We start from the raw sequence: 27813 nt of genomic DNA, 5'->3' as shown, positions 1-27813 counted from the left end.
ATGTAGTGTTCCATGATTCATTGTTTGCTTATAAGACCCAGTGCTCCATGCAGTACGTGCCCTCCTTAATACCCATCACCAGGCTCACCCATCCCCTGCCCCCGTCTAAACCCCTCAGTTTGTTTCCCGGAGTCCATAGTCTCTCATGGTTCGTCTCCCCCTCCGATTCCCCACCCCCTCATTTTCCCTTCCTTCTCCTAACGTCCTCCACGCTATTCCTCATGTTCCACAAATAAGTGAAACCATATGATAATTGTCTTTCTCTGCTTGACTTATTTCACTGAGCATAATCCCCTCCAGCTCCATCCATGTCGATGCAAAAGTTGGGTATTCATCCTTTCTGATGGCTGAGTAATATTCCATTATATTTATGGACCACATCTTCTTTATCCATTCCTCCGTTGAAGGGCATCTCAGCTCCTTCCACAGTTTGGCTGTTGTGGACATTGCTGCTATGAACATTGGGGTGCATGGGAGAGGCAGGGATCTAACAGTGATGCTTCATTGGGAGACATCGTGTGGACTCTAAATTCCCCCCAGCCTGACATTCTGCTGCTCTCACCAGTCAGCACAGCTCAGATCCATCTCCTCTCCCACTCCCACCCTGCCCCTACCTGGATTCCTGCCCTAGCTAATCGGGGAGTCTACATGCTTTTCATCCAGTCTCTACACTAACATAATAGCCCTTTGGAAACTTATGTAGCCCAACCTGCTGTTCCAGCCTCTTCTCTCTTTGCTTGCCAAGTGCACACACATACCACTTGCAGCTGTCGGATGTGCTGTGGCCCCCTTTGCCCCTTGAACCGTTCCCCACGCAGACACTGGCTGAGAGCAATGCTGCCCACTGCCCATAATAGCAACTTCCCGTCCTGCACATCTTTCATCCGCAGTGGCCCAAGGCAACCACAGATCCATCTTTTGTTTTCCGCCCAGTGACCATCTCTGAGGCCTCCTCCGTTCTCTCATCTTCCACAATGCCCCCAAGCATTCTTCTTGTCCCATGGCAGAATAACTTCATTATATATTGATGCATCAATTCAGTCAGCTTTCAAATTTAGACAAAACATGGATTCAAATCCCACATCCACTATTTATAAATTTGAGCTTTTAATTAGGCACGTTTCTTAACTCCTGTACCCTTCAACTTGCTCATCTTTAAAATGGGGATGAGGTTGTCTACTGGATGTGGTTGCCTTAAGAATGAAATGCATACAACTGGTATTTTTTTTCTGCTTTCTGCCTCTCTGTGTTTTTCCTTTTTTAAGTGATAAACATATTTTATACTTGAATGGGAAATAGTTCACTTTAAAAAGAGCAGCATAGGGGCATCTGGGTGGCTCAGTCGGTTAAGCGTCTGCCTTCGGCTCAGGTCACGATCCCAGGGTCCTGGGATTGAGCCCCACATCGGGCTCCCTGCTTGGCGGAGAGCCTGCTTCTCCCTCTCCCTCTGCCTGCCACTCTGCTTGTGCTGTCTCTCTCTCTGTCGAATAAATAAATAAAATCTTAAAAAAAAATAAAAAGAGCAGCATATTAAAATGGATTCCCCAATAAAATCAAAAGTAAATATTCTAGGAAAACAAAAAAAAATGAAATGTGTGTAAGGTGTTTAATGCAATTCTTGGCACATAGGTAGTAATAAATCATACCTATTTTCACTTTTTTAAACTGTTTTTTGCATTCAAGTTATATGATGGAGTACCTGTTTTGTTTCACCTTTCTCCCGTCCACTAGACATTTAGGTTCCTGAAAGTGTAAACTCTGATTCTCTTCAAAAATTTGGAATGAAAGAAAAGTGTAGAATGCATGTGCAAATCAGGTGCCAGAAACAACTAAAATGTCTCATAGTTCTCCAAAGGAATTGTAGAAACTGAAATACAAAAAAAGGCCTGGCTTTTCCACCCATCGACATGGAGAGAGATACTGAAATTTTAAAAGAATGGAAACTTTTTCGATGCTCTGATATTCAGGCAAAGAAACTCAGAAGTCAGAAAATATCAGCATAGACAAGAATAAAATCATGAAAACTGGCTTAAATTGTATTTTTGTGGCACTTGATTGAATGCAATGATGAAAGAGATCGAGACCCCTGACTGTTGTACCAGTTTAGTGTTGGTGATATTATGTTTAGTCAAGAAAGAGCCGTTACACATGAAGATACATAATTAAACTCAAGGAGGCACTGTGATCTTTGTGGCAGGCTAGATCCATCTCAGGCCTAGTTGAGAGCTGGGAGAGACCACAACAAAGACGGAATTCAAATCTGCTGTCATTAGTGGCTTCTTTAAAACTGTGGCAAAACCCATCCCTTTTACCCAAACAATATTGTAAAGTGCATATATATACTAAGTACAGAAAAATGAAAATAAATGGTGAATTCCAAGCCAAAAAGAAAAAATGTATGCAATCTAATAGATGTACATAGGGGGTGGAGATTTTAATAATATGTAGATAATTGGCTTCTAAAGAGAAGATCAAGAAAACGTAATTAGGGGCATCTGGGTGTCTCAGTCAGTTAAATATCTGACTCTTGGTTTCTGCTCAAGTCATGATCTCAGGGTCCTGGGATTGAGCCCCTCGTGGGGCTCTGTGCTCAGCATGGAGTCTGCTTGAGATTCTCTCTCCCTCTGCCTCTGCCCCTCCCGCTTGTGAAAGAAGCCGGTCACAAAGGACCATATATTGTATGATTCCATTTATATAAAATGTACGTAATGGGAAAATCTGTATAGACAAAAACTAGATTAGTGTTTGTCCAGGGCCAGAGGGGGTGAGGGGAGATTTGGGGGTGACGACTTAGTGCAGAGTTTATTTGAAGGAAATGAAAATATTCTAGGGTTGATGGTGGTGATGGTTGCATAACTCTGTGAATATGCTAAGAATCTTTGAATTGTATGCTTTAAATGAGTGAATTGTATGGTATGGTAATTGTATCTCTATAAAGTTGTTATAAAGAAAGAAGAAACATTTCATCCTAGGGAACTCTTAGGTCAGGGACCAGATCAGACTCTTTCGTATTTTGAGTCCTATTTTGTCATAGTTTATTTTTCAATCTCTAGAACCTTTTAGATTTAATGATTACAGCTGGTTCTTTTATGCCCCATTTCTCTATGTAGCAATGAGGAGATTTTTTGCCACAAAAACTTCATGTTATAAAAACTGAATGCAGTGCGCCTGGGTGGTTCAGTCTGTTAAATGCCAGACTCTTGGTTCAGGCTCAGGTCATGATCTCAGGGTGGTGGGATCCAGCCCCTCATCATGCTCCACACTCAACGCAGAGTCTCTTTGTCCCTCTCCCTCTGCTCCTGACTCTTGCTCTCGCTCTCACTCTTGCTCTCCCTCTGGAATAAATAAAATCTTAAAAAAAAAAAAAAAAACCTGAATGTATTTATGAGGTTATGAGTTGACGAAAACTGATCCTTTTTATTTAAAGATTTTATTTGAGAGAGAGAGAATGAGAGACAGAGAGCATGAGAGGGAGGAGGGTCAGACGGAGAAGCAGACCCCTTGCCGAGCAGGGAGCCCGATGTGGGACTCGATCCCGGGACTCCAGGATCATGACCTGAGCCGAAGGCAGTCGCTTAACCAACTGAGCCACCCAGGTGCCCCTGAGAACTGATCCTTTTTATTGACAATCTCTTGCAAGAGTGTTTTCTGCTTTTAGGGACCCTTCCCAGGCAAAGGCCACAATTGTCTTCTGTGGCTCCTTTGGCCACACTTTTTTAAAAAGATGGAGATAGGAAGGGGAGGGGTTGGTTCACACATATAAATGGGGGTTTCCACCGCAGCTTTAGTCCCTCCATGGCTCCCACTGCCAGTGGGGACTACCCACCATGCTGGTACACAGCAAGCACTCATGCTAATGTAATGCAGTGTAGAGCAGGCAGATTCCTGCCTAGTGGAAGAACAAAGGGACATCAATTCTCTTTATATGGATATTTTTATTTCAGAGGGAGCACCACGTAGGACATGGTTTTTTTCCCTAAGATTCTAAAATCTTAAATGTATGACCAATTTCATATAATCTATAGTGTCTATAGTCCATGCGTTAGAAAGTAACATTTTTATATGCATGGATTGAGAAATGAAATGCAGAGAAAAATGATATGAATAATATCACAATCAATTTTCTCTGAGCACTGATATAAATTGCATTTGGCTACGCTTTTTCCAAAGTCTTGATTGCATTGTCACACCCGAGATCTCTCAGCAGATATGCCTGCACTTTCAAATGAAAAAGCAAACGCAACTGATGTTCTGATGTGTTTTAATATTTGGTTCAACTGGTAATTAAAATGAGCAGGACATAGGAATGGGATTGAAAAATGGACATGCCCATGCAACATCCCTATGGCCACTCATTTTTCTGAATTCCCCTTGTAATATTTTAAATATTAAAATATCTTTGAGCATTTACCATACTGGTAAAACCTAACTTCTCTGATTCAGTGGAGTCATATATAACTTTAGGCTGATTCTTGATTTTTTGCCATCAGGGAGAGCATAAGATGATAATATAAGCTGAGAAAAATAATCCAATCCCTTCATAGGATTTTTACATAAATGAGACCTTACATGTTCATATTGCATTGTCTTTTGAGAACCACCTCAAAAGGTCCCCACTGCAGGATCTGCCACAGCTCAGGAGCCAGGATTCTTAGAAATCAATGTTCATTTAGGAAATAGACACGCTGGTCTGTTTTTCTACTCACAAGCACTTCTGACAGCAAATGTGTGAGGTTATGTTCCCCACACCAACCAATTCTCCAACTCTCCGGACACTAAGACAGACATCAGATTCTCCAGGTAAAAGGCTCAGCCCCACGAGACTGCCTCCCAACCTCAGATACCAGTCGCTAGTCTCTGGAGCCTCCCACACTTCTGATGGACCAGCAGTTACTATGACCTCCTCCTCTGGTTTGATAACTTGCTAGAATGGCTCACAGAATGCAGAATAACAGTTTAGTTACTATTAAATAAAGGATGCAACTCAGGAACAGCCCTATACAGGAGATGTACGGGGCAAGGTATGGGAGGAAAGGGTGCAGAGCATCCAAGCCCTCTCTGGGTCCACCACCCTTCTGGCACCTCAGTGTGTTCCCCAACCCAGAAGCTCTCTGAGCCCCATCTTTTAGGAGTTTTTTTTTTTTTTTTTTAATGGCGTTTCTATTACATGGACACGATTGATTAAATTGTTAGCCATGGGTGATTAACTTAATCTCTAGTCCTTCTCCTGCCACTGGAGGTTGGGGGGTGGAGCTGAAAGTTCTAACCCTCTAATCCTGCTTTGATCTTTCTGCAGAAGCATATCCTGATGCTACCTAGGAGCCCCAGCTACCAGCCATCTCATTAGCATACAAAAAAGACACTCATCTCTCCTGAGATTCCAAGGGTCTTGGAAGCTCTCCTGTCAGGAACTGGGACTAAGACTAGATATTGTAACAGATGATGCTCCTATCACAACTGTCAGGAAATTACAAGGGTTTTTAGGAGCTGTGGGTCAAAAAGCAGGGACAAACCCAAAATACCTATTTCTTACTGTAGCACAACACCGCAGACCAAGGTTGCTTCTTTATGTGTTGAAGCCACGGAACCTATGAACGCAATTTATGACCAAAATAAGGTCACAAGATCATGTGTTTGCATTTCCATGGAGATTAAAACATACTGTTCTAGGCCCTATACAACAAAAATCAATAGGATATGGATCATCACCCCTCCTCCCATGCAATCCAATGGGAAAAACGAATGTGATAAGTGAAATTATAACATGAGGCTCAATTAAAAGAACACTACCATAGAAATAGAAGAAAAATACCAGCTACTGTAATTACTGACTAGGATGGAAAAACTGAACTGATGCCATCATTCTTTGCTGTTGTTAAGTGTTTATCTTTTCCTACGTCTGAAACTGGGATTACCCAAAACCAAAGAGTTCCTTTTATCCATGGGGAACCTTTTGATATTTGAGGGGTGGCATATTTTCCAATGTGCTTAGAGTAGCAAAAGCCCAAGAGACAGCCCTGTAGATGAGAAATAATGGTGAAAGGAATCTCTAATGTGAGCACCCAAAGCAAAATTTATGGTGAGGAAGCAGAGTAGAGATTCTGGTTCAGGGCAGACTAGAGTCAGACTGTTTGGATTTAAATCCAGATTTCTCCTCAGTAATGAAATGGTCTTGAGCAAGTGAATAAATTCCCCTGTACCTCAGTTTTACCCTATGTAAAATGGGTATAATAGTAACACTTATTCAAATTAATTATTTTTAAAGGACCTCCCCAAATATAGGTGAGAAATCAAGGAACAGGAGTGCACAAAAAGTAAACTCACATAGCAATTAGAATAATATTTAGCACATAGTAAGGGCTCAATAATCTCAGCTGTTATCATTATTGATGTTGAAGACAAAGATCATCCTATTTTATTTTATTACCTCTCAAATGTAACTATCCAGTCAAAAGAATACCTTAAAGGAAGTACTTGCATAGATACAATAATGTTCTACAGAGTACTCTTTATGATGGTGGGTGAAAAAGTAAACCTAAATGTACAACCACAGGAGAATGGCTAAATTAGTTATGATTTATCCACATAATGAAATATAATGCAGCCTTAAAAAATTACAAAATGTATACAAATGTGTATGTTTTGAAACAAACCTTTTATCTGCTTTACATGGAAAGAAAAAATTATAATTACACTAGGTGATCTCATCTAATATACATGTGGGTGCATGCATGCAGAAAGGACTTTATTAGTCATACAGCACAAAAAATTCTCTAACGGTACATATCACAAAATTTAACCGTGGTTTCCATGGCAGGATCAATGATTTCTTCCTCCTTTTTGATTACTTGTATCTTATCAGTTTTCTGTAATGGACAAGTAAAGCCTGTACAATACTTTTTTTTAAAGGTTTTTTTTAATTTTACCAAAAAATGTTTTTGAGTTTTTCACAGAGATAACTTGTGGGAGGAGAACGACACCATTTTTTTTTTTTTTTTGTACAGAACATAAGGAACTTGTTTGGAGTCAGTTAGCAGGTCCAATATTATATGAATTAGACTCCAGTGAGATGCTATGTCTACTTAGACACATCGTTTTATCTCAATTTATGTCTCTTTTTTTTTTATTTTTTTATTGTTATGTTAATCACCATATATTACATCATTAGTTTTTGGTGCAGTGTTCCATGATTCATTGTTTGTTCATAACACCCAGTGCTCCATGCAGAACGTGCCCTCCTCAATACCCATCACCAGGCTAACCTATCCCCCTACCCCCCTCCCCTCTAGAACCCACAGTTTGTTTTTCAGAGTCCATCATCTCTCATGGTTCGTCTCCCCCTCTGACATACTCCCCTTTTCTTCCTCTCCTGTTATCTTCTTCTTTTTCTTTTTTCTTAAAATATGTTGCGTTATTTGTTTCAGAAGTACAGAAGTGTGATTCGACAGTCTTGCACAATTCACAGCGCTCACCGTAGCACATACCCTCCCCAATGACTATCACCCAGCCACCCCATCCCTCCCACCCCCAACCACTCCAGTAACACTCAGTTTCTTTCCTGAGATTAAGAATTCCTCATATCAGTGAGGTCATGTGATACATGTCTTTCTCTGATTGACTTATTTCACTCAGCATAACACCCTCCAGTTCCATCCACGTCGTTGCAAATGGCAAGATCTCATTCCTTTTGATGGCTGCATAATATTCCATTGTGTATATATACCACTTCTTCTTTATCCATTCATCTGTCGATGGGCATCTTGGCTCTTTCCACAGTTTGGCTATGGTGGACATTGCTGCTATAAACATTGGGGTACACGTACCCCTTCGGGTCCCTACATTTGTATCTTTGTGGTAAATACCCAGTAGTGCAATTGCTGGATCGAACGGTAGCTCTAATTTCAACTGTTTGAGGAACCTCCATACTGTTTTCCAGAGGGGTTGCACCAGCTTGCATTCCCACCAACAGTGTAGGAGGGTTCCCCTTTCTCCACATGCCCGCCAACATCTGTCGTTCCCTGACTTGCTAATTTTAGCCATTCTGACGGGTGTGAGGTGGTATCTCATTGAGGTTTTGATTTGGATTTCCCTGATGCCGAGCGATGTTGAGCACTTTTTCATGTGCCTGTTGGCCATTTGGATGTCTTCTTTGGAGAAATGTCTGTTCATATCTTCTGCCCATTTCTTGATTGGATTATTTGTTCTTTGGGTGTTGAGTTTGATAAGTTCTTTATAGATTTTGGATACTAGCCCTTTATCTAATATGTCATTTGCAAATATCTTCTCCCATTCTGTCGGTTGTCTTTTGGTTTTGTGGACTGTTTCTTTTGCTGTGCAAAAGCTTTTTATCTTGATGAAATCCCAATAGTTCATTTTTGCCCTGGCTTCCCGTGCCTTTGGCGATGTTTCTAGGAAGAAGTTGCTGCAGCTAAGGTCGAAAAGGTTGCTACCTGTGTTCTCCTTTAGGATTTGGATGAACTCCTGTCTCACGTTTAGGTCTTTCAACCATTTGGAGTCTATTTTTGTGTGTGGTGTAAGGAAATGGTCCAGTTTCATTCTTCTGCATGTGGCTGTCCAATTTTCCCAACACCAATTGTTGAAGAGACTGTCTTTTTTCCATTGGACAGTCTTTCCTGCTTTGTCAAAGATAAGTTGACCATAGAGTTGAGGGTCCATTTCTGGGCTCTCGATTCTGTTCCATTGATCTATGTGTCTGTTTTTGTGCCAGTACCATACTGTCTTGATGATGACAGCTCTGTAATAGAGCTGGAAGTCCGGAATTGTGATGCCGCCAGCTTTGCTTTTCTTTTTCAGTATTCCTCTGGCTATTCTGGGTCTCTTCTGGTTCCATACAAATTTTAGGATTATTTGTTCCATTTCTTTGAAAAAAGTGGATGGTATTTTGATGGGGATTGCATTGAATGTGTAGATTGCTCTAGGTAGCATTGACATCTTCACAATGTTTATTCTTTCAATCCATGAGCATGGAACGTTTTTCCATTTCTTTGTGTCTTCCTCAATTTCTTTCATGAGTATTTTATAGTTTTCTGAGTACAGATCCTTTGCCTCTTTGGTTAGATTTATTCCTAGGTATCTAATGGTTTTGGGTGCAATTGTAAATGGGATCGACTCCTTGATTTGTCTCTCTTCTGTCTTGTTGTTGGTGTATAGGAATGCCACTGATTTCTGTGCATTGATTTTATATCCTGCTACTTTACTGACTTCCTGTATGAGTTCTAGCAGTTTTGGGGTGGAGTCTTTTGGGTTTTCCACATACAGTATCATATCATCTGCAAAGAGTGAGAGTTTGACTTCCTCTTTGCCGATTTGGATGCCTTTGATTTCTTTTTGTTGTCTGATTGCTGTGGCTAGGACTTCTAATACTATGTTGAATAGCAGTGGTGAGAGTGGACATCCCTGCCGCATTCCTGACCTTAGGGGAAAAGCTCTCAGCCTTTCCCCATTGAGAATGATATTGGCTGTAGGTTTTTCATAGATGGCTTTTATGATATTGAGGTATGTCCCCACTATCCCTATACTCTGAAGAGTTTTGATCAAGAAAGGATGTTGTACTTTGTCAAATGCTTTTTCTGCATCTATTGAGAGGATCATATGATTCTTGCTCTTTCTTTTGTTAATGTATTGTATCACGTTGATTGATTTGCGGATGTTGAACCAGCCTTGCAGCCCAGGAATAAATCCCACTTGGTCCTGGTGAATAATCCTTTTAATGTACTGTTGGATCCTATTGGCTAGTATTTTGGTGAGAACTTTTGCATCCATGTTCATCAAGGATATTGGTCTGTAATTCTCTTTTTTGATGGGGTCTTTGTCTGGTTTTGGGATTAAGGTAATGCTGGCCTCATAAAATGAATTTGGAAGTTTCCCTTCCATCTCTATTTTTTGGAACAGTTTCAGGAGAATAGGTATTAATTCTTCTTGAAATGTCTGATAGAATTCCCCTGGGAAGCCATCTGGCCCTGGGCTTTTGTTTCTTGGGAGATTTTTGATGACTGTTTCAATTTCCTTAGTGGTTATAGGTCTGTTCAGGTTTTCTATTTCTTCCTGGTTCAATTTTGGTAGTTGATACATCTCTAGGAATGCACCCATTTCTTCCAGGTTATCTAATTTGCTGGCATAGAGTTGCTCATAATATGTTCTTATAATTGTTTGTATTTCTTTGGTGTTGGTTGTGATCTCTCCTCTTTCATTCATGATTTTGTTGATTTGGGTCATTTCTCTTTTCTTTTTGATCAGTCTGGCCAGGGGTTTATCAATCTTGTTAATTCTTTGAAAGAACCAGCTCCTAGTTTCGTTGATCTGTTCTACTGTTCTTTTGATTTCTAGTTCATTGATTTCTGCTCTGATCTTTATGATTTCTCTTCTCCTGCTGGGTTTAGGCTTTATTTGCTGTTCTTTCTCCAGCTCCTTTAGGTGTAGGGTTAGGTTGTGTATTTGAGACCTTTCTTGTTTCTTGAGAAAGGCTTGTATTGCTATATACTTTCCTCTCAGGACTGCCTTTGCTGTATCCCAAAGATTTTGCACAGTTGTGTTTTCATTTTCATTGGTTTCCATGAATTTTTTTAATTCTTCTTTAATTTCTTGGTTGACCCATTCATTCTTTAGTAGGATGCTCTTTAGCCTCCATGTATTTGAGTCCTTTCCGACTTTCCTCTTGTGGTTGAGTTCTAGTTTCAAAGCATTGTGGTCTGAAAATATGCAGGGAATGATCCCAATCTTTTGGTACCGATAGAGACCTGATTTGTGACCTAGGATGTGATCAATTCTGGAGAATGTTCCATGGGCACTAGAGAAGAATGTGTATTCCTTTGCTTTGGGATGGAATGTTCTGAATATGTCTGTGAAGTCCATTTGGTCCAGTGTGTCATTTAAATCCTTTATTTCCTTGTTGATCTTTTGCTTAGATGATCTGTCCATTTCAGTGAGGGGGGTGTTAAAGTCCCCCACTATTATTGTATTGTTGTCAATGTGTTTCTTTGCTTTTGTTATTAATTGCCTTATATAATTGGCTGCTCCCATGTTCGGGGCATAGATATTTACAATTGTTAGATCTTCTTGTTGGATAGACCCTTTCAGTAGGATATAGTGTCCTTCCTCATCTCTTATTACAGTCTTTGTTTTAAAATCTAGTTTGTCTGATATAAGGATTGCCACCCCAGCTTTCTTTTGGTGTCCATTAGCATGGTAAATGGTTTTCCACCCCCTCACTTTCAATCTGGGGGTGTCTTTGGGTCTAAAATGAGTCTCTTGCAGACAGCATATGGATGGGTCTTGTTTTGTAATCCAATCTGATAGCCTGTGTCTTTTGATTGGGGCATTTAGCCCATTTACATTCAGGGTAACTATTGAAAGGTATGAATTTAGTGCCATTGTATTACCTGTAAGGTGACTGTTAACTGTGTGTTGTCTGTGTTCGTTTCTGCTCTTTGCTGCTTTTAGGTTCTCTCTTTGCTTAGAGGACCCCTCTCAATATTTCTTGGAGGGCTGGTTTCGTGTTTGCAAATTCCTTTAGTTTTTGTTTGTTCTGGAAGCTTTTTATCTCTCCTTCTATTTTCAATGATAGCCTAGCTGGATATAGTATTCTTAGCTGCATATTTTTCTCGTTTAGTGCTCTGAAGATATCTTGCCAGTCCTTTCTGGCCTGCCAGGTCTCTGTGGATAGGTCTGTTGCCAATCTAATGTTTCTACCATTGTAGGTTACATATCTCTTCTCCCGAGCTGCTTTCAGGATTTTCTCTTTGTCTCTGAGACTCGTAAGTTTTACTATTAGATGTCGGGATGTTGACCTATTATTATTGATTTTGAGAGGGGTTCTCTGTGCCTCCTGGATTTTAATGCCTGTTTCCTTCCTCACATTAGGGAAGTTCTCTGCTATAATTTGCTCCAATATACCTTCTGCCTCTCTCTCTCTCTCTTCTTCTTCTGGGATCCCAATTATTCTAATGTTGTTTCGTCTTATCATATCACTTATCTCTCGAATTCTGCCCTTGTGATCCTGTAGTTGTTTCTCTTTTTCTCAGCCTCTTTATTTTCCATCATTTGGTCTTCTATATCGCTGATTCTCTCTTCTGCCTCATTTATCCTAGCATTTAGTGCCCCCATTTTTGATTGCACCTCATCAATAGCCTTTTTGATTTCGATTTGGTTAGATTTTAGTTCTTTTATTTCTCCAGAAAGGGTTTCTCTAATAACTTCCACGCTTTTTTCAAGCCCAGCTAGTATCTTTAAAGTCATGATTCTGAACTCTAGGTCCGACATCGTACTAATGTCCGTATTGAGTAGGTCCCTGGCTGACGGTACTACCTCTTGTTCTTTTTGCTGAGGTGATTTCTTTCGTCTTGTCATTTTGTGCAGAGGAGAATTGATGAATTAGAGAACAAAATGCTAACAGGTTTACAACGTCCCCAGCAAATATACTGTATACAAATCAGAAAAGACCTGAAACCAGGGGAAAAGAAAGGGAAAGAAAGAAAAAAGAAAGAGAAAAAGAAAAAAAAAAGATAAAAACAAAAACAAAACAATACAAAAAAGGCAGAATATGATCAAATATGATCAGGCTAGTGCATAGATCAGTGCCACACACTAGATTTTGGGCGTATTTTGGTCTGTTAGAAAAAAGTGCCTCCTAAAATTTTAAAGGAAGAAAGACATATATGTACAAATTAAGGGTTGATACAATGAAGGGATGGAAGATGACTGTAAAGATGAAAATTATAAAAGATTTTATAAAAGGACTTGGTAAGATAAGTTGTTTGAAAAAAGAAAGAAGATTTAAGAAAAAAAAAAAAAGGAAAATGGGAGAGAATGTGATCAGGCAGGAGACTAGAACAAAGCCATATACTAGTGATTTAGGATATATTTTGATCTTTTAGAAGAAACTGTACCTCAAAATTTTAAAGAGAGAACAACTTATATATATATGCCAAAAATAAGGGTAACTACTATGAAGGGATAAAATATGACTCTAAAAATGAAAAATAAAAAATGTGTTTTTTTAAAAAAAAAGGGATTTATAAGATGTTGGTTGAAAAAGGGAAAAAGAAAAATAAAAAAAAAAACAGTCAACAAAAATTAACTTTGATGAAATAATGAATCATGGTAAAAAAAAAAAAAAAAAAGCCATGAATCTATGTGCAGTATTCCCCTAGCGCTGGAGTTCTCCTATTCTCCTTGATCGATCAACTTGGTCTTGGCTTGCTGGCTGTTTGTGCTGATCTTCTGGGGGAGGGGCCTGTTGCTGTGGTTTCCAAATGTCTTTGCCGGAGGCGGAATTGCCCCGCCCTTGTCGGTCCGGGCTAAGGAAGCTGCTCCAGTTTGCTCTCAGGAGCTTTTGTTCCCTGCAAGCTCTCGGTACAGCTTTGGAGGACCAGGGCAGAAATGGTGGCCTCCCAATCTCCACTCGGAGGAGCTGAGAACTCAGGGCCCCGCTCCTCAGTGCGCCCCCAGAGAAAAGCAGTCACTTCCGTGTCCCCGGTCTCCGGCCGCACTCCGTGCTCACCCGGCCTGTGACCGATCCTTTCTATCTCTGGCACCCGACCCCGCGCGGAGTCTCCAAACCCAGCAGATCCCTGCAGTGCGTTCCCGCACCGCTCCTCCCCGGGGGAGGAAGGGGAGTCTCCCCAGATCTGCTGCTTGTTGGGTCCCTGCTGGAGGAGCCATGCCCCGACTGGGCCGCAGATCACAGTTTATGGCCACCCCGAGCTGAGAGCCCGCGCCTCGGCTCCGTCTCTGCAGCCGGCTTCCCTGCTCTGATACCTGGGAGCTCTGGCGCACTCAGGCTCCCCCGGTCTCTCTCTGACCCCAAGGGTCCTGAGACCACACTGTCCCGGGAGGATTCCACCCCCCGCTTAGCCACTGCAGCGACGTCCCTCCGCCGAGCCAACTTCTAAAAGGTCCGATTTTGTGCTCCGCGGCTCTAGCACTTGCCAGAAGCGGCCGGCGGGGGCCCCTCCCCCGCCGTCTATCCTCCCAAATATCGCCTCGGATTCACTTCTCTGCACGCCCTACCTTCCAGTAAGTGGTCGCTTCTCTGTTCAGAGAGTTGTTGCTACTCTCTTCTTCGGTCTCCTGTTGAGTTCGTAGGTGTTCAGAATGGTTTGATCCCTATTCAGCTGAATTCCTGAGACCAGACGAAATCTAGGTCTCCTACTCCTCCGCCATCTTGCTCCGCCCCCCTCAATTTATGTCTCTTTAAACATAGAATACAACAAAATGTTTTTGTTTAGTGGGTCCGTAAGGCAAAATTAGTAGTTTGACTTAAAGTTTGAAACTTTTACATACCTTTGGGTAAAATGCTTTTATTTTGATTCCTCCTGCAAGTATAAACCCTAGAACCCAAGAATGCTCTCCTCCCCGCCCATCGCCTTTTCTTCAGAGTAGGCTCCACACCCAGCATGGAGCCCAGTGCAGGGCTTGAACTCACGACCCTGAGATCAGGACCTGAGGTTCAATCAAGAGTCAGATGCTACACAGACTGAACCACCCAGGCGCCCCTCGTCCCCTTTGAACACCCAAGTCATCCTGTAGATAGATTCCTTCCAGTGAATCCCCTGAGCCCAAATCAAACAGAGGGATTTTGCAAAGGACCTCTCCAGATACAGGTGAGAATTCAAGGAATAGGAGTGTGTAGGAAGTAAGCGGTGCCTGACCAACAGTGCATTGAGGAACCTAACCATGGTGCACCACTCTAACCTAACCAAGTGCATTCCCCCTAGCTCCCGGCCCATTTCCAGGCAGAGGGTTCAGACCCAGCACCAGGTAGTTGCCTCCTAAACACTCAGACGCTCTCACGGCCTAACCTCTGCTGTGCATTATGGAGGACACTAGCCACATGCGGTTATTTAAACTTGAGTGTAAATTAATTCAACTGAAATTGACTTTAAAAATTCAGTTCCTCAGTCTCACTAGGCTTATTTCAAGGGTTCAGTAGTCAAATATGGCTAGTGGCTACTGTAGAGGACAGCACAGAACTCATCTGTCATCATAGAAAACTCTATCAGGCAGTGCTGCTCTAGCGTCTTGACCAGGAGTTGGCCCCCACCCTCCAGCGTACCTAAAACCCTCCTACAGTTCCAGGTTCTGTTATGAAGATTGCATTTTCCCTCCAGGTAATTGGATCAGTGGCAGGATCTCCTTCAGGTGAGACGCTGCTCCCTATATCCCTACTTTAGCCTCAACTTGACACTGATTCATTTCCTATCCCTTCACCATAGAGCAACTGTAACTGTCACTCAACCAAAGTTATCCGCTTCAATAATAAGTCTGTTATTTCACGGCAGCTTTTATTTAGAGACTGAATGCTTCCCTCTGGAGCAGAATTCCAGCAATCGGAGGCACATGATATTCCAGCTGTGCTGCAGGAAATTAGCTTAGGTGTCCATTCATAACTAAGTCATCTTGATATTTCGCTTTATTTTTCTAAATGAGTCTTGCTGCACACCCATTATCCTGCTATGATTGTACACTCATCACTGCCTTGATTCTATTAACTTCCTCGGATCCTTCCTCGTATTTTGCATAATACGGAGATTTCACACTAAGCCAATCACCTGGGTAATTGGAACTCTTGCAGCTTGTGAGGCTGTAGCTACTGAAAGGAACTTCCTTCTAGCCTTTTGGTTTCCAGACCTCACCAAATTCATAGGCATGAATTATTCCACTGTGTCACTTTGGGGAGAATATTTTGCTTCAAGTACAGAGAAGTTTCTTTAATGACTCAGCCTTTCTCGAGGCTTTTTTCACCTCCCACATACCTGGGTTGCTCATTAAAAACAAAATGATCTAGACTGATTTCTTAACACTCTTCAAGTGGCCCCACTGAGTCACAGATTTAAATGCTTTCATGCCATGGCTTTCAAACATTTTTGAGCGTGATGTTCTTAGTAATCCAGCATGTGTGTGCAACACACACACACACACGCATGCGTGTCAAACCAACACTTCATGTGATGCACTCAGAAATATTCTATTAATTTTGTTCCATTAATTTTTTCAATTTTTAATTTCATCCCCGAATAATAGATTACAAACTAGTGTAGTATATTGGTGTGAACTGTTACGGTTGTTAGGCAAGAGACACCTAATTTAAAGTAGCCTAGATGAAAGGAATATGTTTTGGAAGGCTGCAAAATGCTCATAAAAATGAATGAAGAAATGAACTGAGCTTCCAGAAGGCAATAATCGAAACACCCTGGAACTGGAAGCAGGGGCTTGTCCGCTGTCAGAACCGCTGCTCTTTCTTCTCTCTCCCTCCCTCTCTCTCATTCTGTCTTTCTCCATCTCTCGCTTCTGCTTCTGAGCGTTCACATCCTTCCCTGTGAAGCTAGATATATGGCTACCAGAGGAATGTGAAAAATCTCAGGAAAAATAATCTGATTGGACTACTTAGAGAGCATGCACAAGCAGAGGGGAGGGACAGAAGGAGAGGGAGAAGCAGACTCCCTGCTGAGCAGAGAACCTGATGTGGGGCTCAATCCCAGGACCCCGAGACCGTGACCTGAGCTGAAGGCAGACGCTTAACCAACTGAGCCACCCAGGTGCCCCCAAGTGTGGTTCTTTATATGCATATACCCTAAGACTAAATGAGAAATTTATCCACCCACAAAATAATCAATATATAATAGTGGAAGCAGAATATAATATCAATAAAAACTCCCATTCAATAAAGGGAGAAAAAGAAAGCACACAAGTATGCACATACTTCACCCTGATGGACAGTGGTAGCAAAATGAGTTGAAGACATTCCTTTGTTAACTAACTTTTTGAGAGGCGAAGGAAAGATTTGATCAGCTAATCACATGGTTCTACTCTCATTTTCCAAGTCCTCCAAGGCTGTTCTGATAAGAGAGTTAAGGTAAATTCTAGGCCACATGCTTTGTTAGAGTTTGGCCAATTTCTCCCTTCTTTGATCACTAACTATGACTAGGGGGGTGTGTGATATAAGAAAATAGGTGATTCCATTTAGACAATGTGTTTGGGGGCAGAAGAGAATTCCTCCAAAGGAAGGAGAAGAACACAGGCATGGTCACTGAAGGGATTGCTGTGAGGCAGGAAGTGACCCCATCTTGTATCCACTATTATGAGTGAATTCAAATGAACAAACATTTATTGAATGCCTACTGTGTCTGATCCCTCTTCTTGGTGACTGGATTAAGCCAACATGAATGGATGTCAGCCATGGGAGCCAACTCTGAAGAGGATTATGGCATTTGATGGCCTTATCAAGAAATGGAGTTACTGAGGGTAGCCAAACCAGCCTGGATAGTACAAGGCAATTTAAGCACAGTCCTATGACTTTCAGAGCCGGAGAAGCAATTACAGATCCAAGGAGGTGAATGCAGGGTCCAAAATGAAAAGTAATGCAAGAAGGAAGAAACCAGGGAAAAGAGGAATAAGTCAGGAAACAAAGCAAAATCAAGGGAAAATGGTCAAGGACTCAAGCCATGAATAGGGCTTAGGGGCTCGAAGCTCTCTCTTGCTGGGTGCTGGCTATAAGGGCATGAATCAGTTAGAGTCATAGCCATGGGTATGGAGTAGACAATGTGCCAACATATAATCCAGTTTACAAACTACACTGGTGCCAAGATTCTGGCAGAAGCTACAGCAGTATCCTCCCTCTTGGGAATTTTGCGACATGCCCCATGAAATGAACAAGAACACAGTGCACAAAGTAGTACAAAGAATCAGAACCTAGAAATCAGAAAACTGATTTCTTTGTTAATTTATGAACTCAACTGATGTTTATTGAATGCCTACAATATTCCAGGCACTATCCTAGGCACTGGAGATACAGCCACGAGCAAGATAAGGCTCCTTCCCCTCCTGGCTTAGATCCTTGGTGAGTGAGTGTGGAACAGATGATACATGCAGTTACCTCCCTAGGATCTCAGTTGAAGGATTCTCTTCATTCAGCACTCTGGCTCCTCCCAAGTTGCTCACAGCCTCACAGGGTATCCTAGTTAGCCTACAACTCAATCTGGTATGCTAACTGGCACCACAGATGTGTGCGTAGAATGCTGGGGAAGATAAAGGAGCAGGGACTGATTTCACTCTCGTCAGCCCTGGAATCTCTGTTGGGAGGTAAGCAATTGGGTGTACCTTGGGAGCTAGAGTCTACCTTCCTTGACGGTGAGGACTTGGTCTGGTTCATATATGTACATATCCCAGGGCTTAGAGGATTACCCAGCACTTAGTAAACACTCAATAAAAACTTACTGAATGAGTGAATTCATCCATGGAGATGGGTTAAATGCTAATTGTGGCATTTGTTTGCGCAGTATTTATAGTAAGACAGCCCACTAGTGAAAAAGAGAAAATTTAGTGACACAAGGCGTTCAATGACACAGGGCTGTGAGTGAAGGGGGTTAAGGATTTTATAGCCACATCCTGGTAAACAAATTACATTTTCATCTATTTGAAACAAATTGATTCATTCTTTGATGTGACCAGAAGTACCAGCTGACTTCACATAACTTCAAGTGGGCTTCATAACCCCAAATTCTATGTGTATATAGCTGTAGATGTTAGCAACCTATATGAAACAGGTCAAGACATCAGAGAACTTGTCTCTCAGCAGTGACAGCTCCAGATGATTCATTTGGGTTCTTTTCAATCATCGCTGACACATCATCTAGTTAATCGTCTTCATTTTTTCTTCCCTACTCTTGAAATGGATTGTGGTGTTATTTTTAGCATTGTTAAAGCAAGAGTGTTAGCAACCTGATATTTCCCAGAGACAAACCTGAGTAGCCATTTGAGAGCTATGGAGTCTCTCTACTGTCTCTATTTAATTATTTGGGTATTTTGGAAATACAAAAAAAAAAAAAAAAACAAACTTAAATCTCAAGTACACATTTATTTGGATCTGGTTTTTATGCTACTTTTTTTGAATGCTATTGCCATGTTTATTGTTGTATATGTTAATAAAAGTGATCAGTTTTTGATCATAGGATGTCCTAGATCTGTCAGTCTCTACCCAGGCCTAGCCCCAGACATTGCTCCACCTTGTAAAATCAAGAATAAAAGCCTAGCCTGAAAATATGTTTGAATGATTCACCTGCAAAGATATGCATATGCTGTTGTATGACACACCAAAGTCATAGAACCGGAGGACCCAGGAATAGCAGGACGCATATACCTTTGAAAGTGGGTGGTCTTCATGATTGGCTCCCCTTTACCCAGGACATCTGGAGCTAGGTCTCATCTATTGTGTGATCTGATACACGAGGGTAATTAGCTCTGTTTTTTGCCTCATCCCTGCTAGCTAGCTCTGTTGCTAGAGAATTCACCTGATTCTCTCCATTCCTTCTGTATAGTCCATTTTCCCCACAGTTCTGCCCCCGCAGTCTTCATTCTCCGTCTTGAAACGTTATTCCCAATATTGTTCTCTAGGGTTTCAACTCCTTTGAATTCTGACCTCTGCTTAGGATTCTACTGAAGTTTAGTATTCTCAGAGGTCATTTTGTTGAAAACTTCTGGCCTCTGACTCCTAAGCGAAAGGAAGACTGCCAATTCTATGAGGGGAGATCTCTCCTCCTTCTTCTCCTGGGTCTTCCTCTGTATTGCACTCCTCTACTCCACCCTGCTCCAAGCACTTTATATGGCCAGGACTGAGTCATGGTTTGTAATAACTTCTTTTTAAGAACCACATCTGACTTGTTCACCATATCATCATTTTTGTCTTTCAATTAAGATTAGGTAAATATGGTTACCTTTATTGTCACCATTTGTAAATGAGGAAACAGACTCAAAGAGGTAATATATATATATATGTGTGTGTATATATATATATATATATATATATATACACACACTGTAACAATAAACATAAGCTAGTGACACAGTCAGAGTTTCCTTTCTCTGGGGTTTCTTCCTTCGATCTTCCATGTACAAGATGCTGATGTTTCTGATTGGTATTAAAAGTATCCACCAACAGGGGCACCTGGGTAGCACAGTTGGTTAAGCATCCAACTCTTCATTTTGGCTCAGGTCATGATCTCAGGGTTGTGAGATCAAGTCCTGTATCGGGCACTGTGCTGAGCACAGAGCCTGCTTAAGATTCTCTCTCTCCCTCTCCCCCTGCCCCCCCCCACTCACCCACTCTCTTTCTGTCTTTCAAAAATAAATCTTTTTTTTTAAAGTATCAATTGATAGACAATCAATTGATTGTATATTAAACTCCACTGTGACTTTTTAAACCACATAAACCCTTATTGATTTGAAAGACATACTTTTAAGCAAGTGTTTATTTAAAATTTATTTCAAGCTATGTGATATGATGTCTAAGTTGCTACTATGTTTCCAGTTTTTTTTTCCATCTGTATAGTAAGGCCAGAGCCCAGCAACTTTAAGAAAACTCTAACTACTGCCTGTGTGCCCCATCTCAGGGGAAGAGTAAGAGAAAGCACTGTTCTGCTATACAAAATAACTGAATGGGAACTTCTAAAAATGAAGAGAGAATAAGATCAGAATAGGAATGTAGGACAGAGGATTCTGACTTCTCACTGGGCAAGATAAAATCATAATAACGAAATCAGATTTCCTCAGTACACAAAGTGTATGAATTTGATATAAAACATAGTTCTTAATCATTGAACACTGCATCAAAAACTAATGATGTACTATATGTTGGCTAATTGAACATAATAAAAAAAAGAAAATGGAAAAAAAAATTTAAAAACATAGTTCTTAACTTCTAGGAATGTATATGAGAGTAGGAAACTAATAAGTGCACAAAGTCAACATTCATCATTTTAATAAACATTTATTGAGCACCTACTATATGGTAAGCATTGCTCTAGATGGAGTGCAGGGCAGGGGTTATAGCAGTGAACAAAACAGACAAAATTCTTGCTTTCAGAGAGCTTGTATTTTTTTTAAAGATTTTATTTATTTATTTGAGACGGAGAGAGAGAGCACAAGCAGGGAGGAGAAGAAGCAGACTCCCCGCCGAGCAGGGAGCCCGATGCGGGGTATATGTTAATAAAAGTGATCAGTTTTTGATCATAGGATGATCATAGGATCTCAGGACCCCGAGATCATGACCTGAGCCGAAGGCAGACGCTTCACGGACTGAGCCACCCGGGCGCCCCTGGAGAGCTTGTATTTTAAATACAAACAAAATTATTATGTCAAGTGGTGATAAATGTTAATAAGGAAAGGGAACTAAGGAGGAGGAATATACAGAGAAAGGAAGGTATGGATTTCATTTAGAGTGCTCAGAGGAGGCAGCAGTGACTAGGTGACATTTGATGAGAAACTTGAATGAAGCGAGGAACTACTACCTGAAGACTTGGGAGGTACGGTTTGCAGAATAACGAGCCCCAAAGACATCCGTGTCTTCATCCCTGGAACCTGGGAGGATGGTACCTCACATGGCAAAAGGGACTTTGCAGATGTGATTAAGTTAAGAATCTTGTGGTAAGGAGATTATTCTGGGTTATCCAGATGGGCTCAATGGAATCAAAAGGATCCTTGTAAGTGAAAGCGGGAGACAGAAGAGTAGGTTTGAGATATTTGAAGAGGTGCTGCTGCTGGCTTGAAGATGGAAGAAGTGCTACTTGTGAGCAGAGACAGTCATAAGAGAGAAGGTCAGAGAGGTAACACTGACCAGATCAGGTAGGGTAGCCTGGATGGTGGTAAGGCTCTTGTATTTTATCCTGGATGACAAAGGAAACCCTTGGAAGATTTGGGCTAGAAAGATTAGGGCATGTTGACTGGGGGGGAGTTAGCGTTTTCGCTGACTAGGAAAAACAGGAGTCTATTCAACAGATAGAATGTCAGCTAGCAGAGAACAGCATGAGTAAAAGAGTAGTTGCTGAGAGTTCGTGGACGGTTCAGAGATGGAATTAGATTAGTTTACATAGACAAGTACTGTAGAGGCCAGGCTTGGGGGAGACTGTAATGCCAAAGTCAGGAATCTGGGCTATTTATTAGTAAATGAGGAGCTGTTGACTGTAAGGGAAGGGAATAGGAAGAAATATGATAAAAACGGTCTTAGGGACACCTGGGTGGCTCAATTGGTTAAGTGTCTGCCTTTGGCTCAAGTCATGATCTCGGGGTCCTGGGACCAAGACCCAGAATCGGACTCCCTGCTCAGCAGGGAGTCTGCTTCTCCCTCTGCCCCTCCCCCTGCTCGTGCTCTCTCTCTCTCCCTGTCTCTCTCTCTCATAAATAAAATGAAGTCTTTTAGGGTGTCTGGGTGGCTCAGTCGGTTAAGCAGCTGCCTTTGGCTCAGGTCATGATCCCGGGGTCCTAGGATCGAGCCCCACATTGGGCTCCCTGCTCAGCGGAGAGCCTGTTTCTCCCTCTCCCTCTGCCTGCTTCTCTGCCTACTTGTGCTCTCTCTCTCTCTCTCTCTATCAAATAAAAAAATTAAATCTTAAAAACAAAGTTTTTATGAAAAAAGAGGGGTTTAAAGAAGATTGACTTGGCATATTATGAATTCACCGTTCATGAGACTGGACTCATGGACACAGTGTAGGAAGCTGTGACCGTAGTGCCTATGAAATTGAGTGCAGGTTAAGGTAATTTTCCTGGTGATTTGAGGGAAAACCATAGTGTCATTCATTCTGAAAGGATTGAATGCCTATACTGATAGCCTCCTTTCATTTTACCTGTGTAGATCAAGGCAGCCAAAAGAAAAAGCTGGATTTTTTTTCTCTTAAAATGAAATTTAGAAACTCTAGTTTCAATTAGAAACTCTCACATTATCACTGATTAGACATTTTTTTTAAGTTAAGACGTATCTCGACTGTTGCTTAATGTGGGTAGTCCCATGTTGGAGACAGTAGAAAGAAAAATTGCTGATGTTGTTATAAAACTATTTGTCCCTGCTTTATAATGCTACATGAAATGACTTTTCTAGGAGTGTCTCACATTTATAATAGGAAAGTATCAAAATTGATGGAGGATGTGAAAAATATCAATACTTATTCCACTTGGATTATAAATTATATATTTTAATTTAAATATGTCATATATTGGAGATCCATAGGCAAAAAATGAACCTTTATCTAAACTTCACATCTTATACTAAAAATTAACTCAAAGTGGATCATAGTCTTAAACATAAAATGTAAAACTACAAAATTTGTAGGTAACAACATAGGAGAAATTCTTCATGACCTAGGGCTACGCAAAATAATTCTTAGACTTGAAACCAGGAGCATTATCTATTAAAAAGAAAGATGGATAAACTGGACCTCATCAAAATTTAAAACTTTTGCTCTGTGAAATACTGTTAAGATGATGAAAAGACAAGCTAGCAAGTGGGAGAAGATATCTGCAAGCCATATATCTGATATATATATCTACAATATATAAAGATTTCCCAAAACTCAACAGAAGAAAGACAAGCAATCCAGTTAAAAAATGGGCAGGGGCGCCTGGGTGGCTCAGTCAGTTAAGCATCTGCCTTCAGCTCAGGTCATGATCCCAGGGTCCTGGGATTGAACCCCCTGTCCGGCTCCCTGCTCAGTGGGGAGTCTGTTTCTTCCTCTGCCTTTGTCCTTCTTCCTTGCTTGTGCTCTCTCTCTGTCTCAAATAAATAAATAAAATAAAATATAAAAAATAAAAAATAAAAATAATAAATAAATAAACAAACAAATAAATAAATAAATAAATGGCAAAGCACATGAAAGAATATTTCACCAAAGAGGATATACTTTGGTATATAAGCACATGAAGAGATGTTTAACATCATTAGCAATTTAGGAAAATGCAAATTAAAACCACAATGAATTATCATTATACACTTATCAGAATGGCTAAAATAAAAAAAAATGTGACAATACCAATTGTTGGTGAGGATATGGAGAAACATCTCTCTGCCACTCTTCACAGAATAACTTGTCTAAAATGTTGTCTATACTCTGTCACCATTTCATTACCTGCTCTTCTCTCTTCACCCCTTTCAATCCTGCCTCCAACTGCTACCATTTCCCTGAAACTATTTTGGTCATCAAGACCTCCATGTTTAAATCATGGCTCCCATGATATTGCACGTTTTCTTCCCCTACCTCTCTGGCTATTCATTCTCAATTCCCTTTTCTGTTCCCTCCTCCTGAGCTCTACCTCTTAATGTTGAAGTACCCAGTGGCTCAGTATTAGATCCCTCTTTTCTTCCATCATTAATATACTCAGTCACTTGCTACATTCCAGCCATATTGGATTTCCTTCTAATCCTTGAACATGGCAATTCCATTCTCAACTTAGGGTGTTTGCCCTATTCCCTAGAACATTTTTCCATTTGACCTTCATGTAACTTGTTCTCCCACCATATCTGATCTCACCTTGCATGTCTCTCCATCCTTGATCTTCTGTCATTCATATTTTTTTGTTCACACACCCTCATTGAGGGTATTCCTGACCACCCAGTCTAAATTAGCTCCCCTCCTTTGGTCATCTTCTATCACACTTCCTTTAATTTCTTTTCTTCCTAGTACTTCTGACTGGCTAAATTTGTCTTGTTTATTTACTCATTTTTTTCTCTCTGGCCCCCATCCCACTAGAATGTAAACTCAATGAAAGCAGAGAGACTCAGAAACTAAGAGTGCCTGACTCATATCAGGGACTCGATAATATTTGAGGAATAAATGAAAAATATATTACAAACACACCTTTTAAATGGAAATCCTGTAAAAATTAGTAGATTAGCTGGTCCTTAAATATGTGCTTCATTCGCAGCAATGAGTAGATAACAAAAGTGGAATTATATTTGTATGGTGTTCTTAAGTATCATATCTGTTATCACATGTTTAATGAATTCAGTTAATACCACTTCAATATGTCAAGTTAGAAGCTTTAAAATAGCATTAGGGAATGGAATCACCCCTTGTAATTTTTTTAGAAATTCTGTGTTCAACCAAAGGCTCAGTATTTGAACTTTAATTGGATTTAGAGTGATCATTTGAGGGGCTTGTTTATTTGTTGGTCAAAAGAGCAGACATTATATGGTTATTTTGTTTCCCATCGCAACCAAGAGTACCAATTACTGAGCATAGTGACCAAAGTAAAAGAAAGAACTACAAAGCTAATGATCATGATCATTTACTTTAAAAGTAAACAAAAACATATATGTAACAAATTAATCAAAATATAGTAACACAAAAGCAGGATTAAATCCATCAGCAGGGAGCATGGGGGTCAAAGAAGGGGAGAAATACTATATGTTGTGAAATTAGAAAAAGACAAATGAACACTCTAGCTTCTTATTCATCCATCATCATCTGAAAAATCATTTTTAAGATAAATGAAACTTAACTCTTTATGCCTTGATATTTTTATTTGCCAAATGAAATATTTTTAAAAAGGCATTGCAACTTTTTTTGCCTGGCAACCTCTCCACTTGTCCACACTCACAAACAACATATTTTACTTTTTTTTTTAAAGATTTTATTTATTTAGTCAGTTAGTTATTAGAGAGCAAGAGAGAGAGAAACAGCATGAGAGGGGAGAGGGTCAGAGGGAGAAGCAGGCTCCCCGCTGAGCTGGGAGCCTGATGTGGGACTCGATCCCAGGACTCTGGGATCATGACCTGAGCCAAAGGAAGTCACCTAACCAACCGAGCCACCCAGGCACCCAACATATTTTACTTTTTGAAGTCTTCTCAGCCTGTCATCCTATTCATGAGCAGCCATTTCCCATCACCCAGTCAGGAAGGCTGGAGAAGAAATTTCACAGCCCAGAGTCGACTGGAAATTTTTATGATTTAAAATATTATGTTGACTCATTTTGATTCTGATGACCTTTCAAATGAAAGCATCAGTAGTCCCTGATGGTTGAGCAGCTGAATAGGCAGCATAGTGCAACCACCACACTTTCAAAAATTACTTCTGCCTCTAAAATTTGGTGATTCTGTGAACAGGCTTCAATGAACAATAGTATTATATAAAAATGCCCTGGAATGTAATGACAGTTTGGGACAGAACCTTTATTATATTCTTTCCTTATTAAAATTGTACAGACTCAAGAGCATGCACAAAAACTCCTCCAAAGTAGGTGCCAGGCATGTGCCAGAGGAGGACTCTAGGGGAGAGGGGATCGGGCCTCCCTCCACAGAGTCCCCAAGGCATTCAGGCTGCCAAATCAGTTTCCCAGACTCCGAGGGCAGCGTGGGCGAGGAACGCAAGGCCAGCGAGAAATAATTACTTGTGGGGGAGGAGCAAGATGGCGGAGAAATAGGAGACCTAAATTTCGTCTGGTCCCAGGAATTCAGCTAGATGGGTATCAAACCGTTCTGAACACCTACAAACTCAACTGGAGATCAAAGAAAAGAACAGCAGCAACTCTCTGAACAGAAAAGCGACCACTTTCTGGAAGGTCTCTTCTGATTTGTTTAGTGTATATTTTTCTGGGGTCGTAACCCTGTTAGCATTTTGTTCTCTCATTCATCTGTTCTCTGGACAAAATGACAAGATGTAAAAACTCACCTCAAAAAAAAGAACAAGAGGCAGTACCAACTGCCAGGGACCTAATCAATACAGACATTAGTAAGATGTAGGAACTAGAGTTCAGAATGATGATTAAGGATACTAGGTGGGCTTGAAAAAAGCATGGAAGATACTAGAGAAACCCTTTCTGGAGAAATAAAAGAACTAAAATCTAACCAAGTCAAAATCAAAAAGGCTATTAATGAGGTGCAATAAAAAATGGAGGCTCTAACTGCTAGGATAAATGAGACAGAAGAGAGAATTAGTGATATAGAAGACCAAATGATGGAGAATAAAGAAGCTCAGAAAAAGAGAGATAAACAGCTACTGGATCACGAGGGCAGAATTCGAGAGATAAGTGATACCATAAGACAAAACGATATTAGAATAATTGGGATCCCAGAAGAAGAAGAAAGAGAGAGAGGGGCAGAAGGTATATTGGGGCAAATTATAGCAGGGAACTTCCCTAATTTGGGGAAGGAAACAGGCATCAAAATCCAGGAGGCACAGAGAACCACCCTCAAAATCAATAAAAATAGGTCAACACCCTGACATCTAATAGTAAAACTTATAAGTCTCGGAGACAAAGAGAAAATCCTGAAAGCAGCTCGGGACAAGAGGTCTGTAACCTACAATGGTAGAAACATTAGATCGGCAAAAGACCTATCCACAGACACATGGCAGGCCAGAAAGGACTGGCATGATATATTTAGAGCACTAAATGAGAAAAATATGCAGCCAAGAAGACTATATCCAGCTAGGCTGTCACTGAAAATGGACAGATAAAAAGCTTCCAGGACAAACAAAAACTAAAAGAATTTGCAAACACGAAACCAGCCCTACAGAAAATACTGAAAGGGGTCCTCTAAGCAAAGAGAGAACCTAAAAGTAACACAGACCAGAAAGGAACACAGACAATATACAGTAACAGTCACCTTACAGGCAATACAATGGCACTAAATTCCTATCTTTCAATAGTTACCCTCAATGTAAATGGACTAAATGCCCCCAATCAAAAGACACAGGGTATCAGATAGGATAAAAAAAAAAAAACAAGAACCATCAATAGGCTGTCTGCAAGAGACTCATTTTAGATGCAAAGACACCTCCAGATTGAAAGTGAGGGGGTGGAAAACCATTTACCATGCTAATGGACGTCAAAAGAAAGCTGGGGTGGCAATCCTTATATCAGACAAATTAGATTTTAAAACAAAGACTATAATAAGAGATGAAGAAGGACACTATATCATACTCAAAGGGTCTATCCAACAAGAAGATCTAACAATTGTAAATATCTATGCCCCTAACATGGGAGCAGCCAATTACATAAGCCAGTTAATAACAAAATCAAAGAAACACATCA

Source organism: Eumetopias jubatus, unplaced genomic scaffold (assembly GCF_037043125.1).
Source record: "Eumetopias jubatus isolate StellerSeaLion01/CBP00866 unplaced genomic scaffold, mEumJub1_p1.0 scaffold_11, whole genome shotgun sequence".
In the NCBI taxonomy this organism is placed as follows: domain Eukaryota; kingdom Metazoa; phylum Chordata; class Mammalia; order Carnivora; family Otariidae; genus Eumetopias; species Eumetopias jubatus.
This window is presented reverse-complemented; position numbering follows the sequence as displayed.